Below are 11,942 nucleotides of genomic sequence, written 5' to 3'. Positions count from 1 at the left end.
AGCTAAATTATATCACGATAATGCTCAATTTTATGTAAAAATAGGTAAAAAATCTCAATTTTAAAAGTGACCTACTTCTCCCTAATGTTAAATAAAAAAAGCTGCGTGAAATAGATAAATATAATCATAGCGTCTGTAAAAATTGACAAATCGGTGCCGATGTGTCAGAAATTAATAGATCGGCGTCGATGTGTCAAAAAAACGATTGGTTTTGGGTCTTTGCAAAAAAATATCGAATAAAAATTAACTTTCTTACACTAAACGACAAAATCGGACTGACTTAGCCACTTATATAATTCGTGATCTGGAAATGATGAAAAAGAAAATGATCATTTTTGCAAAGTTTGAGCCCGATTGGAGGACATGAAATTTTGGTAGGATTATAATAGTAGGTGAGATTGTTAAGAATCTCACCTAATACCATCAATTTGCTGCACCTTACGAGAAATGGTATAAAAGTAAGAACCTAGATTCCCCTTTGGCAGAAATGTACTAGATCATTACTAAGAATGGCCATCTATCAGATATTATAATTTTAAGAATAAGATATGAAAGGTAAGATATGAAATAAAATAATTGAATTTTGTGAGAAAAGTCTGTTGTTCATATACAGTAGAGTCTCTCAAATCTGAATCTCTCAAATTCGAACGCCGGTTGGATTTAAAATGTCAATTGTAGGGTTATGTTAAAAAATTCGTATTGTGGATGATTAAAAATCATATCTCTGTGCTGTTTTCTGAATATTTATACACATTATGTGCGAATAAAATGAAAAGGAAGTATGTTACCAACTAACACTTGTGAGAAAAATACGGGAATTTGATTCAAAGTGCTATTTAATCTCATATAAATTCAGTTAATTTTAAAAATATCGTTCGAATTTGAGAGGTGAGAAATGTCAAAAATACCCCCCAATCGTTCCAATTTGAGAGACTCTACTGTACGTAATTCAAATGCATAATTTCTGAATAACGGTAAGTTTTATGGTCCTACACTGAGAAAAAAAAGGTGTTATTAACTTTTTTTCCTCGTAACTTGAACACTTTTTAGGTGTAAAAATATATCAACATTTTTTAATGTTAATTTTGCACCTTCTTAAGGGTAAAATTAACATGAAAAAAGGTAACTTTAACCCCCAATGCACATAAAAAGGGTAATATTTACACCGATTTCGGATCAATACTGCAGGGTAAAATTAACATTTCCGGAATGCTATTTTAACTTTTTCGGATTTCTCTCAGTCAGTGTATGATGTCCAGGAGAATATTTTTGTAAACGATGCAAGTCGTATCCTTTTAATGGATTTGAAGGATATTTAGGGATTTATGAGGAAAATCTGGAACATTTCAGGGAAAATGAGGAGATAGGGATATGGTTCGTTCCCAGGATAATTTTCCTTGAGTGCTCCTCCAAACATCCTTGAGTCATCCTTTGACACCAACATCCCAGGATGTACCGGTTTTGAGATAAAACGAATTTCATAAATTATTTCTTGCCAATTTTTTAAAGATTTTCGTCTTAATCTAGCTCAGAAACTAGACATAATGGACCATAACTGTCTTCGGACATGTACTCAGGAAACACCAAGGGATCCTCCTAAAATACCGGTTATTTGAAATCACATTTTTTTTGCTGTTGCACAGTGATATTTTTGGCCAAAAAATAAGATAAGTCCAGTGATTTAGTCATAAACTTGTACGGGAGTGAAGCTTCAGTATCGGGAGCAATTTGCTAAGTTCCTCCAAAACCATTCGAAGGAAATTATTGTGTGAAGAAATCTTCTGTTTGTATGATTTTAGACTGATTTTTTCAATAAGACTGTATGAGTCGCTTCATGAGCCCATTTCCCCATAACCCTTTCTTCTGGCCTTGGGAATCCTTCTGAATAACAGATTTTTCGGAGCCATTCATGATTAAAAATCTCGCGACACTTTAAAAATTGAGCAAATTTCTTGCAAAACGTGTCCTCGCTGTGAGAAATTTCAAGTAATAGAAATCTTAGTGCTAAATTGAATTTAAAATTAAATTGTGAAATTCCTAGTGTGATAGCATCGTAAGGCAAAACTTAATAGAAAATCCATTTTCAGGTTGTACGTAGTCAGGTTTAAACTTTTGCAATTTTTGCTATTGGTAAGTTTATCATGTAAGTTTTGATGGTCATATTTAAGGCCTAGCCTAATAGCAATAGGTATTTAATCTACTATCGAACATTTTCGTCAATTGTTTGTACGAAGTTTAACCTTTTAAAGACGAGAGGGTAAAAAATCTGGGGTCAGAAAAAAATATTTTTTTGCTGATTTTTAAGAGCAAAACGAAACTTTAGAAGCCCGGTAGGAAAAATTTTGTTTTTGGGTCACCGGCGGTGACCCAATCGTTCTTAACCCTTTAACGACGAGACACTTTTTACGCACGGACTGAAAATCGACAATACAAATTAAACTGAGAAACATAATCAATGATAAGTCTTACATCTAACCTTGGAAAGTCCAACAGAGTCTGATTCGGTGTATTTTGTGCTTCTATGAACGATAGGGACAAAAATAGCCCAAAAATTTAAGTAATTTTTCTGACAATACCAATGAATAATATTTTTCGCTTTAATGAAAAATATTACATATGATTATTGTGGTTTTTATTGCCAAAAGGGTTTTGCTAAAAAAATTGGAAGTATAAAAAATAAATTAATTTAAGTTTTGAATTTGAGAATTTAAAAATTCGCCATTTTTGAGCTTAAATATTTACTACATAGCAAATATAGCTAGAGACTTGTAGAAAATATTCTAGATTCCTTCAACCTTTTACTTTACAATTATGTACAGTCATAAGAAAAAAACGACTTTAGGTAGTCAGGAAAAATTATTTTCTTTATGGGACACCAGTGTTCCAATCGTCCTTAAAGGGTTTAAAAGGGTTAAGAGGGGCATCTTGCCTGGGCTTTGAAATGTAAATAATGATTTTTTTTGTATTCTTGGCTTAATTGATAGTCTTGATAGTACTTTTGATTTTAATATTCAATGGAATATTTCTTGAATTTATATAAATTACAGCTCTGGGAAGCCGAACCGAGCAGAATAGTATTCTTTCAATAATTAAATTTCGCTCCAGTTTTGACCAAATTTGCATGAAATGGTTTTCGTTCACGCACGGATGGTCGTGAATCGTGAATGTGGCTCACTACCATAGAAAAAGTTGTTATATAGACCCATATTGTACAAAATATATTGTACACTGTACAGGTTTTTATAATGGATTTAAACCCGAAAAGAGCGCTGTTTAGTTAAGAACCTTCAATGTGAATTTTGACTTTATGAAATTTTCTTGATCTGAAATCTAAAAGGTGGGAGCTAACAAATATAATACATATTTATTCAATGAATTTCTAATTTTTATGTAAATATGTTTAGCAAAATTACGAGTTTAGTGTAAATGTGTAAATATTTATAATTCTCATAATTCTTGAATAATAGCTTCAAAGTTTTCTGTATTCTTTTATATTCCAAAATCAACTGAAATTGATTTTAAAACAGAGAATTTGGCGTTACTACCGCCATCTGTTGTAGAAATGTCTATTGTCAATTCACAAAATAAAATCCATATATCTAGTTGTCAGTTTTTCGGTGGTTTTTGCGCGACAACGCAAATTAATGGATTGTTTAAAATCGTCCCAGTGTATTGTATTTGGTGTTAAAATGCGTCTTTAACCTGTCCCCATTGAACTCCAGTGTCCATCTCACCAATTGGTATGGAATGAAAGTGAAAATAAACCGTGTTATGTGGTGTGCAATTGGTGAAAGTAAAATAGGGCAGTGCGCTAACTGCAGAAAAATGCCGTATTGGCCATTCTAGAGCATCCGCCTCTACAGACGCATCCCATAGGGCACTTCCTGTGCAGCAGAGTGCATCTAAAGCAATGTGAGTAGACAAGTTTTTCCTGAAAATCCCGCGAAATCTGGGCAAATGGGTGAAAAATTCAGTGAACAAATCAATATTGCTATGGAAGTGCACGAACTACTCGAATTTCCCAGGTTCGTGCAGTTTTTTTTTTGGAGGGGAAACGTCTGGTGGGATGGATTTTTGGTACAGATGGATTTATTTTTGCTCTTCGGGAATGAGATTTATTTTGACCACAAAATCCTCCATCGCGTAAGTCCCCTTTCAAGTCATGTGGAAAAAATGCACATGGCTGGCCTCTTCGCGGTTCCTCACTCCCACGGCCACGTGTCGTCTCTGAGCCAGGAATAGGGTTAATCAGTTGGAGATTTGAAGGATGCATAGTTGGGCGCGGGAGATTTGAGAAAAAGGCGGGCATCTGTGGGAAAGGGTTATTTATCGATTTTCTCCGGGGTGGCTTTTCCACCTCATGGGCAGAAAAGCTGTGGCAGAAAAAAAAACTCCACACGGCCTCAACTACAATCTGACGGAAGTAAATAGTGGCGAGGTATTTTTGTTGGAGTATTCAGAGAGAGGCCATTCGAGTTTAACCACCTCATTGCGTCATTTTCAATGGAATTGGTGTTTTCTTTTCGGGAAAATCCACATCGTTTTTTCCAAGAATTCAAACGTGGACCAGACGGAATAATGTTTAGGATGATTCGACTGGCTCATGGGATCTGTAAATAAATTCTCAGCTCTCAAAGGATTTGCCCTTTAACGATTGTTTTTATTTTTCCAAGACTTGGATGAAACATAGCAATCTAGTGGCCTCTAGATGAAGCTTTGATGTTCTGTCTGCTCTCTTTCGTCTCTTTTGGGACTCTGAGTACCCAAAAGCAGCATATGAATGTTCTGTGAAAAACAATGTTTTTTAATTATTCAAAACTGATAAAAATCCTATTCTTGTGGATGATTACAAACTATAAGAATGTTCAAAAAAAAGATATTTTTTGTAGGACCTCAATTAATTCCTGAGCTTAGATATTTTTGATTAAAAAATGGTGAAACTGGCTTGCAGCATATGCTGCGGTCCGGAAAAAATTAATAAGCTGTAAAATACAGCCAGTTAAATCCAGGCAAGTACTAAACATGGGGTAGTTATAAACACTGATTTGTATGTTCTACACTACCATAACTTAACTTTATGTCGACCAGTTCAGTGAATAAGGATCCCTGTAGTATCTATGAATACATATAGGGTTCGTTCTCTGAAGTCTAATACTTATTATTATTAATACTGCCCCAGTTGCCCCTTTGGTGATACACTTATAGAAGATTATTAATCTAATTTAAACCATGTAGTGAACCCTTGATATTAGTTTACTGGAAAGTAGCAGAGATCCAAGTGAAATTTCAATTATTTTTTTAAACTAATTTTCGATCTAAGAATTTGCTGCCTTTGAATTGCGCCCTAAAATTTAAACCCTCAAAATAATAAAAAAAAATGACACATTTTAATTTAGTTTTCTTTTTCTCCAATAATATATATACAAAATCATACTCAAACATTCAACTTTAAAAGTTTGTTAAATCTGTTTATATTACATCAAAATTTAAACACATTAATAAGGCCTTCCAGTTTAAAAGGCATTAAAATTCTAAACAAGTATTTATTTTAAAAATTTAAATATTCCACTTTACGGAAAAAAAGTAATTTTTTAACAAAAACACTAAATTCTTCAAATAAAACATCAAATATTATAAATACATACAAATATCTTTCTAAAATATTGTTTTTATTCTCAATTATTCTCAAATTGTAAGGCGAATAAATAAGAATAAAGCCATAGAAAAGTTGAATCAAAATATTACTATAAAACACTAAAACCCATACTTTTTTTTACGAGCTACCAGAAGACGAGAGGTTTCCAATCAACACAATTTTATACGAAATTTACGGCTTCATAACTTTACCTAAGGCTATTTTTCTCTATCACGATGGGAAATGTGCTTTCCGAGCCATTTTCTAAAAGTTGATTTCATGGAAAAATTTTTCAAGTATAGCACATAGCACAATTTTATATCAAGTTTTTTTTTTATTTTATGTAACTCTGCAACATAAGGAAAACGGAGTGGTTATAAATACTTCGTCTGTCTTAAAAAACTTTTGGGGAAAACAAATAATTTCGAGAAAAGCCTTTTTTCTGGTAAAACTATTTACAATGTAGGATTTATTTTAGAGTTAAATGTTTAATGTTCAGCAAATGCCTAATTTACGAATGTTTTAATAAGATATTTATTAATAACAAAAGAATTTATAGAAATTATTTCTTAATCTGAAGCTATTCCTCAAACATATGCGAATTTCACTAAAATTTACATTGAATTTTAGGAAAATGTGTAGTTCTGTAGGGTAAATTAAGCTATTTCAAAACCTGCTCCAAATGGAAATTTTTCGCTATTCCAAATGGAAACGTCATTGTTTTCATGATAAATACAGTACTAAATTATTATATTTATATGTTTTCTATACCACAGTTTCATTATTTAGTTAATTTTGCTCCAAGTAAAGCAAAAATCCATTCATATTTACAAATTTTAATTTGTTAATTTCTCTGAAAACTTAGAAGTGTACTTTTTCACCATCGAATTTTTCATCGATCGACCATGTTTTCCAATGAAAATCATAATGAGGTGACTGTTGTTTATTAGTTTTGTTTAACATTTTTGTCATATTTCTGGCTAATTTTAGTTAAATTAAATGCTAATCTTTGTTGTTAACGGTACGTGACGTTTCCAAATGAAATAATTACCTATTTCGTGAACAAAAAGGGTTTTTCTGAAGTGTCTGCAAATGCTTCAATAGGAAACCCCGGAAATATGATTTTTTTTGGAGATATTTTCTTATTGTTTTAGATGAGAAAGGAGAAAAGACCAGGAATAAAAACAAATCCTACACTCAAGAGCAACTCAACAAGATTTTGGAAGCCTTTCGTCGCGGTTTCAATTACATTGTTTGTCTCCAATTAGAAACATTCCCTTGTCTCCATTTGGATTAATTTGTTTCCAATAGAAGCATTTTACACTCGCGTATTTTTCTTCTATTTAAGAAGTTTTCAAATTATATCTAAAGGATTTTCACTAAACAGTAACATTCTAGAAGAGTCAAGAAGGAAATTTATGTAATTCTCTTCAGAAAAAATATGAAATTAATGTATTGAATCTTCTGTCAAAGTTAAAGCGTCTGGAAATGGTTTTGAATTGGGACATTTACCCTAGTCTGAGTTCTTCTATGAAAATTACAATAAGTCATAATTTGAAATTCGTAAATCAATATCTTTCTAGAACTAGACCCAAAATATCATTCGGGTGGATAGGGAGGCAGTCTGGGTGGAACCACGGAAAAAGGGCATCAAGTTCCGTATTTTGGATCTTATGGACTAATAATATAATATTAGTTATCCTAGGGCCCATGATAACAATTGTTACATAGTTTATTTTTTATGCTTTTATTTGGGCTACACTTTGAGGCCTTCGAGGTTAATCAGAATGGTGAGACATTTGTCAAATTAGTGCAAACTTCAGACTAAATCTAAATTACTTGGCCTATGTTGATTATTTTTTCCGTACAAACAGTATAAAGTCCCTGTATTCAGACTTCTTTTTCTGGAGCCTTATATCTTATGAAAAACGCACAGTGTTCACAATTACCTCTGGTTACTACAGTAACCAGTTTATCCTACAAAAATATGATCTGTGATTTAGTATAATTCTTTAGACAAAATAGGAAAGCCGGACTTAAACATGCTTAAAATAAATTAAAAAGAAAAAGCTATATTGCGACGTTTTTCAAAATGAATGCCCTGTGAAAATGAGATCAGTCAGCTTCGGATGTAGTTGCTTGAACAAAGTTTGAAAATTTCAAGTCTTTTGCCCATTTTTAATCGAATTCCCTAAAATTTTGAACATTTAAGAAAGTTCATGAAAGCTATCTTAAGCGATCTTCTGATCTCCAGTTTAAGATGGCGTAGGTTCACTATGTCCTAGCAGCCATTATTTTTGTTTTAATTTTAGATGTGGATTGTATATTTGAGGAACTATTAGAGTTTGAAAATTCACAGCAGTTTAAACTTTTTAGAGGTTCTTGATGTAGATCTTTGTGAATGGTTTAAGTCTTCAGTTTAAAAAGCTTCTGTTATGGTAAAAATTTTACGTCTCAGTTTTCTTTCTAATTTTATAAATCTATCGATTTATAAAATTTGTGGATACTTCTTCTATGCTCCCGGAGTTTTTGGGCAGAGGCGGTGCATTTTTATTACGTTATCATACTGAGAATGTCTTTCTAGATTTAGATATTCTGATCTTTGCACCGGGCGGGACTCGAACTCACAACTGTCAGTCTAGCCGGAGATCTATCCGCCCAAGAACCAACGGTCTTGCCTATTGCGCCTCTGAGATCAACTCTTCAGCGCCCTTTAGTAGCCTCTATATAAATCTTTCAAATTCGAAAAGGTTTTTCAGAATATAAAATTGCAAAACTCCACCCAGATTAAATTAAACATGAAATTTTGATAAAATAATTTACATTTCAAGGTAATTTGTAAAATTTTTTGCAACAGAATACAAAATTTGCTTCTGTTTTCTATATAGAAATGCAGAAGTGTATTATACGAATAAATTGAAAAATAAAAAATTTTTCTTACTCAACAAACACTTTCAGTTGCACTCATTACAATTTAATTATTTATTGACTACACAATAATAAATTTTCTCCTTTATCAGTTTGTGGGCAACCTCTTGACACAATTTCTTCGTCTTATCAATTTTATAATAATTATTGTGTATTATTTCATGCTACAATGGAGAGTTGTGTGTTGAGGAGAGAGGGTATACAAAAGAAAAAAAATCGTCGGGAGTTTGAGGAAGACGGAAAACTGGGCAAGTATTTGAGGAGGAGGGTATTATAGCAATTGAAAAAGAAAAATTATCACTTTATTGGAAAATTCCCCATTCACAAGTACCCAGCACGAATACTTTAATTCTTCCACATCATCTAATCTGATTTGTGGTAGTGATTATCTCATGAGGAACATTTCTTGGAAATTTTCTGTTTTCATGGTATTAAAGTGAAATTTTGAAGGGAAGAAAATTAAATGATTTCAGTTGAGATAGTGCTCAATTGGAAGCAAAATTGTTTTTTTTTTTTCAATAGAATTTTGATGGCTTGATGTTATAAATTTTCTCTTTAATTCCCTAAAAACTTCATCGTAGTTGTAAAGGTTCTTATAATTTACAAATTTTCTTTTCCAAAATGTAAATATTTAAGAAAAGTTTATAGTTAGGGGGAAGGTATGGCAAGTTTATTGATCACTTTCTGAAATCATATAGGAAGAATTTTAGAGTAAACAGTGCAATTTTACGATCACTTTTCCATCTAATTTTCGCTTCGGCAAGAACCAATTGGTGAATTTTTGAGTTCAAACTCCGCTCTACTACTTTGTAGTTAAACTGTGGGCGATACAAATATATTAAGAAAAAAAAAAGTTTTCCATAAAATTGTTGCTATAAAGACGTGATCTTGATTACTTTGTATAGTTATTTTTAGCCAAAGAATTTCGTAGAAAATTCTTCATTCTTGTTGATTTTTACTCTCGCGTCTCTTGCAAATGATTTAGTACACAGAAAACAATCCCATATGCAGCGATTTGTGGTAGGTTAAGAATGTCTCAAGTTTATGTTTATGGAGTGTGTATACGGTTTTGCTTGAGAAGAGAGAAGATGGAAATGTAAAAGTATGTTGGAAAGAGATGGTGTGTAATGTAGGAAAGATTCAAGAATTTTTGTTTGAATGAAGAATATTATGCTTTTTGCATACGCGACGTTGACACTTTCCGGCTGGCATGAAATGCGTGTGTATGGATCAATTTATGGTTTCTCTGCATCATCCGCTATGGTTCTTCCGTCACCATCAATTGCACGCATAAAGCCTGTGTGGATGATCCAACCACGCGCAATTGTCTCAGACACTGACTGTGAGAGATGAGTCCAGGAGGGAAGTGTAATCATTGGCGTTGCGTGGAGTGAGACACAAACACACATTTTCTTATCAACACTGCCGCCTTGTGTTGATTACAATGAGCCCCACATTCTCCTTCTATTCGCCATTGAGGAACATTTTATTTTATAACTTTATAGATAGGAATCATCTTCATGCGAGATCTCAAATATTGCAATTAAAGCAAGTGGATTGCGGGTTTGACAAAAATCATTTGCAAGAATGTCTCTAATGCTCTTCATTACATTTGTTGCAAATGCATGCAATATGACTTCACTTCTGGCATTTGTAACAATACTTATTTTTGTGTTATTTTGGCAAGCTTTTAGTGTATTTGCAGTATTTTTATTAGTCTTTAAAATCCTATATAACTTAATTAAAAAAAAAAAAAACAATAACACATTCCGTTGGTGGTTGATAAAAGAATCCCATCTCATCGCAAGCTTATGAATGCTTATCAATTTTTTTCACTTACACAGTTGCTCCTCTTTCTCTCTCTCTCTCTCCTCATTCTGTACACCCTAACTCTCGGTTGCCTTTCCTGATAAAAATGGGACGACTTTCTGCGTTGATGGTGTTGACAATGGGAAGGAGATTCAAAGAGAGCAATGAACTTCTCATTGACATTTGCGATATGAGTGATAGTGTGTGAAAGACGAGTGCCTGAAAAATCATCAAGTGACGAAGGAGAAAAAAAAACAGTCATATGAGATGAATGTCGTCACGATTTTTCTTTTCTCTTGTATAACCTCCTTGACTTTGCCTTGTTTGCAATTAGCGCAAAATAGCGAAAAGTGCTGAGTTGGTGGAGGATTTTGGTATTTTCACGAGGGTGGATACTTCTAAATGATAAAATGAATTTGTAGTCACGATTTTGTGTAAATCTTGAGACACGAAATTTTCACTTGAGAAAATTGAGATGGGAGGGTAGTAGAAAGTGCTCGAAGAATCATGTCTTTTTTTCTATATACTTAGATATATGTAGAAGTGTAGAAAAAAATGTGTGGGTGGGAAAAGTGTCTTTTAGAGACATAGGGACAAATCTATTCTTACATGTTATCACATTTTTCTTTTATCTACCCACACCCATCCAAAAAAAATCGGAGGGTTGCGGAGAAGAAGAAATAAAGAAAAATGCAATAGAGGCTTTTCCATTTCTGTCTTTCTGGAATATTGTCTTATAGATAGATTTGAGATTGTCATTAGAATTCCTTTCATGAAAGTATCAATTGATTTATGAGCATGAGTAAGTTTTGTCAAGCGATTTGAGTGCAAATGCAGAATCTCAATAAGAATTTATAAAGTACCTTCTGCATTCCTACATTAAATTGATATGTCAAGAAAATAATAATAAATAGCGGTCTAGGGTGAGTTATGGTGTCTTCTTGAGATTCTGGGAAAACCATGATTTTGTTCTAAAACAAACAAAGATTACAATATCTGTCTTTGAGTACATATGATCGAGCAATAAAGCATAATCATTATCCTCATAGAAATAGTATGCAGTCTGCATGAGGTCAAGGACAAATTGGTCATTGTGCGGACATAAAAAAAAACGTTCACACATGTTACAAATGGCCTATGCGGAAGGTGAGAGGTCAATTGCGCTATTTAGTGATACTTGCCATCAAACGGCCTGGGGTTCAATTAACAGAACAAAACTCAAATTACATCGTTCATCATCATTTATTCTCACAAGTGTAAGTATTTAAATATTTCCGGGAATATTTTTTTATTGATTGAATTTTGCAGAGAAAGCCAATAGATTTATTTCGATTTTTCGATAACTACAAATTTGCTTTCTTAACACTTAAGAATTACAAGAAAAGTTTTGTCACCTGTTGTCGCATATGGCTGTTACGAGATTCGGAAGCTAAATGGTATGAGATAGCGCCTTAGGGGCTCCATGGGGTATTTTCTAGGTCGAATATGGTACGGACAACATTGCGATACCTATAATCGTCTTGTGAAATTTTCGTAGTTTTGTGGTCCAGATAGGACATTTCAGGGGGCA

General features: G+C 33.0%; 1 protein-coding gene across 2 annotated transcripts in view; it reads left to right on the top strand.

Moving 5' to 3' along the window:
• Positions 1-3,574: 3,574 nt before the first annotated feature.
• LOC129804860 (ecdysone receptor) overlaps positions 3,575-11,942 on the top strand; it is a 200,656-nt gene continuing 192,288 nt past the window's right edge. The window contains exon 1 of one of the 2 annotated variants that reach the window (XM_055852534.1): positions 3,575-3,912. The gene's annotated coding sequence lies outside the window, so the exon portion shown is untranslated. The remainder of the gene's footprint in view (positions 3,913-11,942) is intronic. The other variant, XM_055852560.1, reaches the window with a different exon arrangement.

This window comes from Phlebotomus papatasi, chromosome 1 (genome assembly GCF_024763615.1).
Source record: "Phlebotomus papatasi isolate M1 chromosome 1, Ppap_2.1, whole genome shotgun sequence".
Classification (NCBI taxonomy): domain Eukaryota; kingdom Metazoa; phylum Arthropoda; class Insecta; order Diptera; family Psychodidae; genus Phlebotomus; species Phlebotomus papatasi.
Note: the sequence above shows the minus strand (reverse complement) of the source record. Positions and strands in the feature narration are given on the sequence as shown.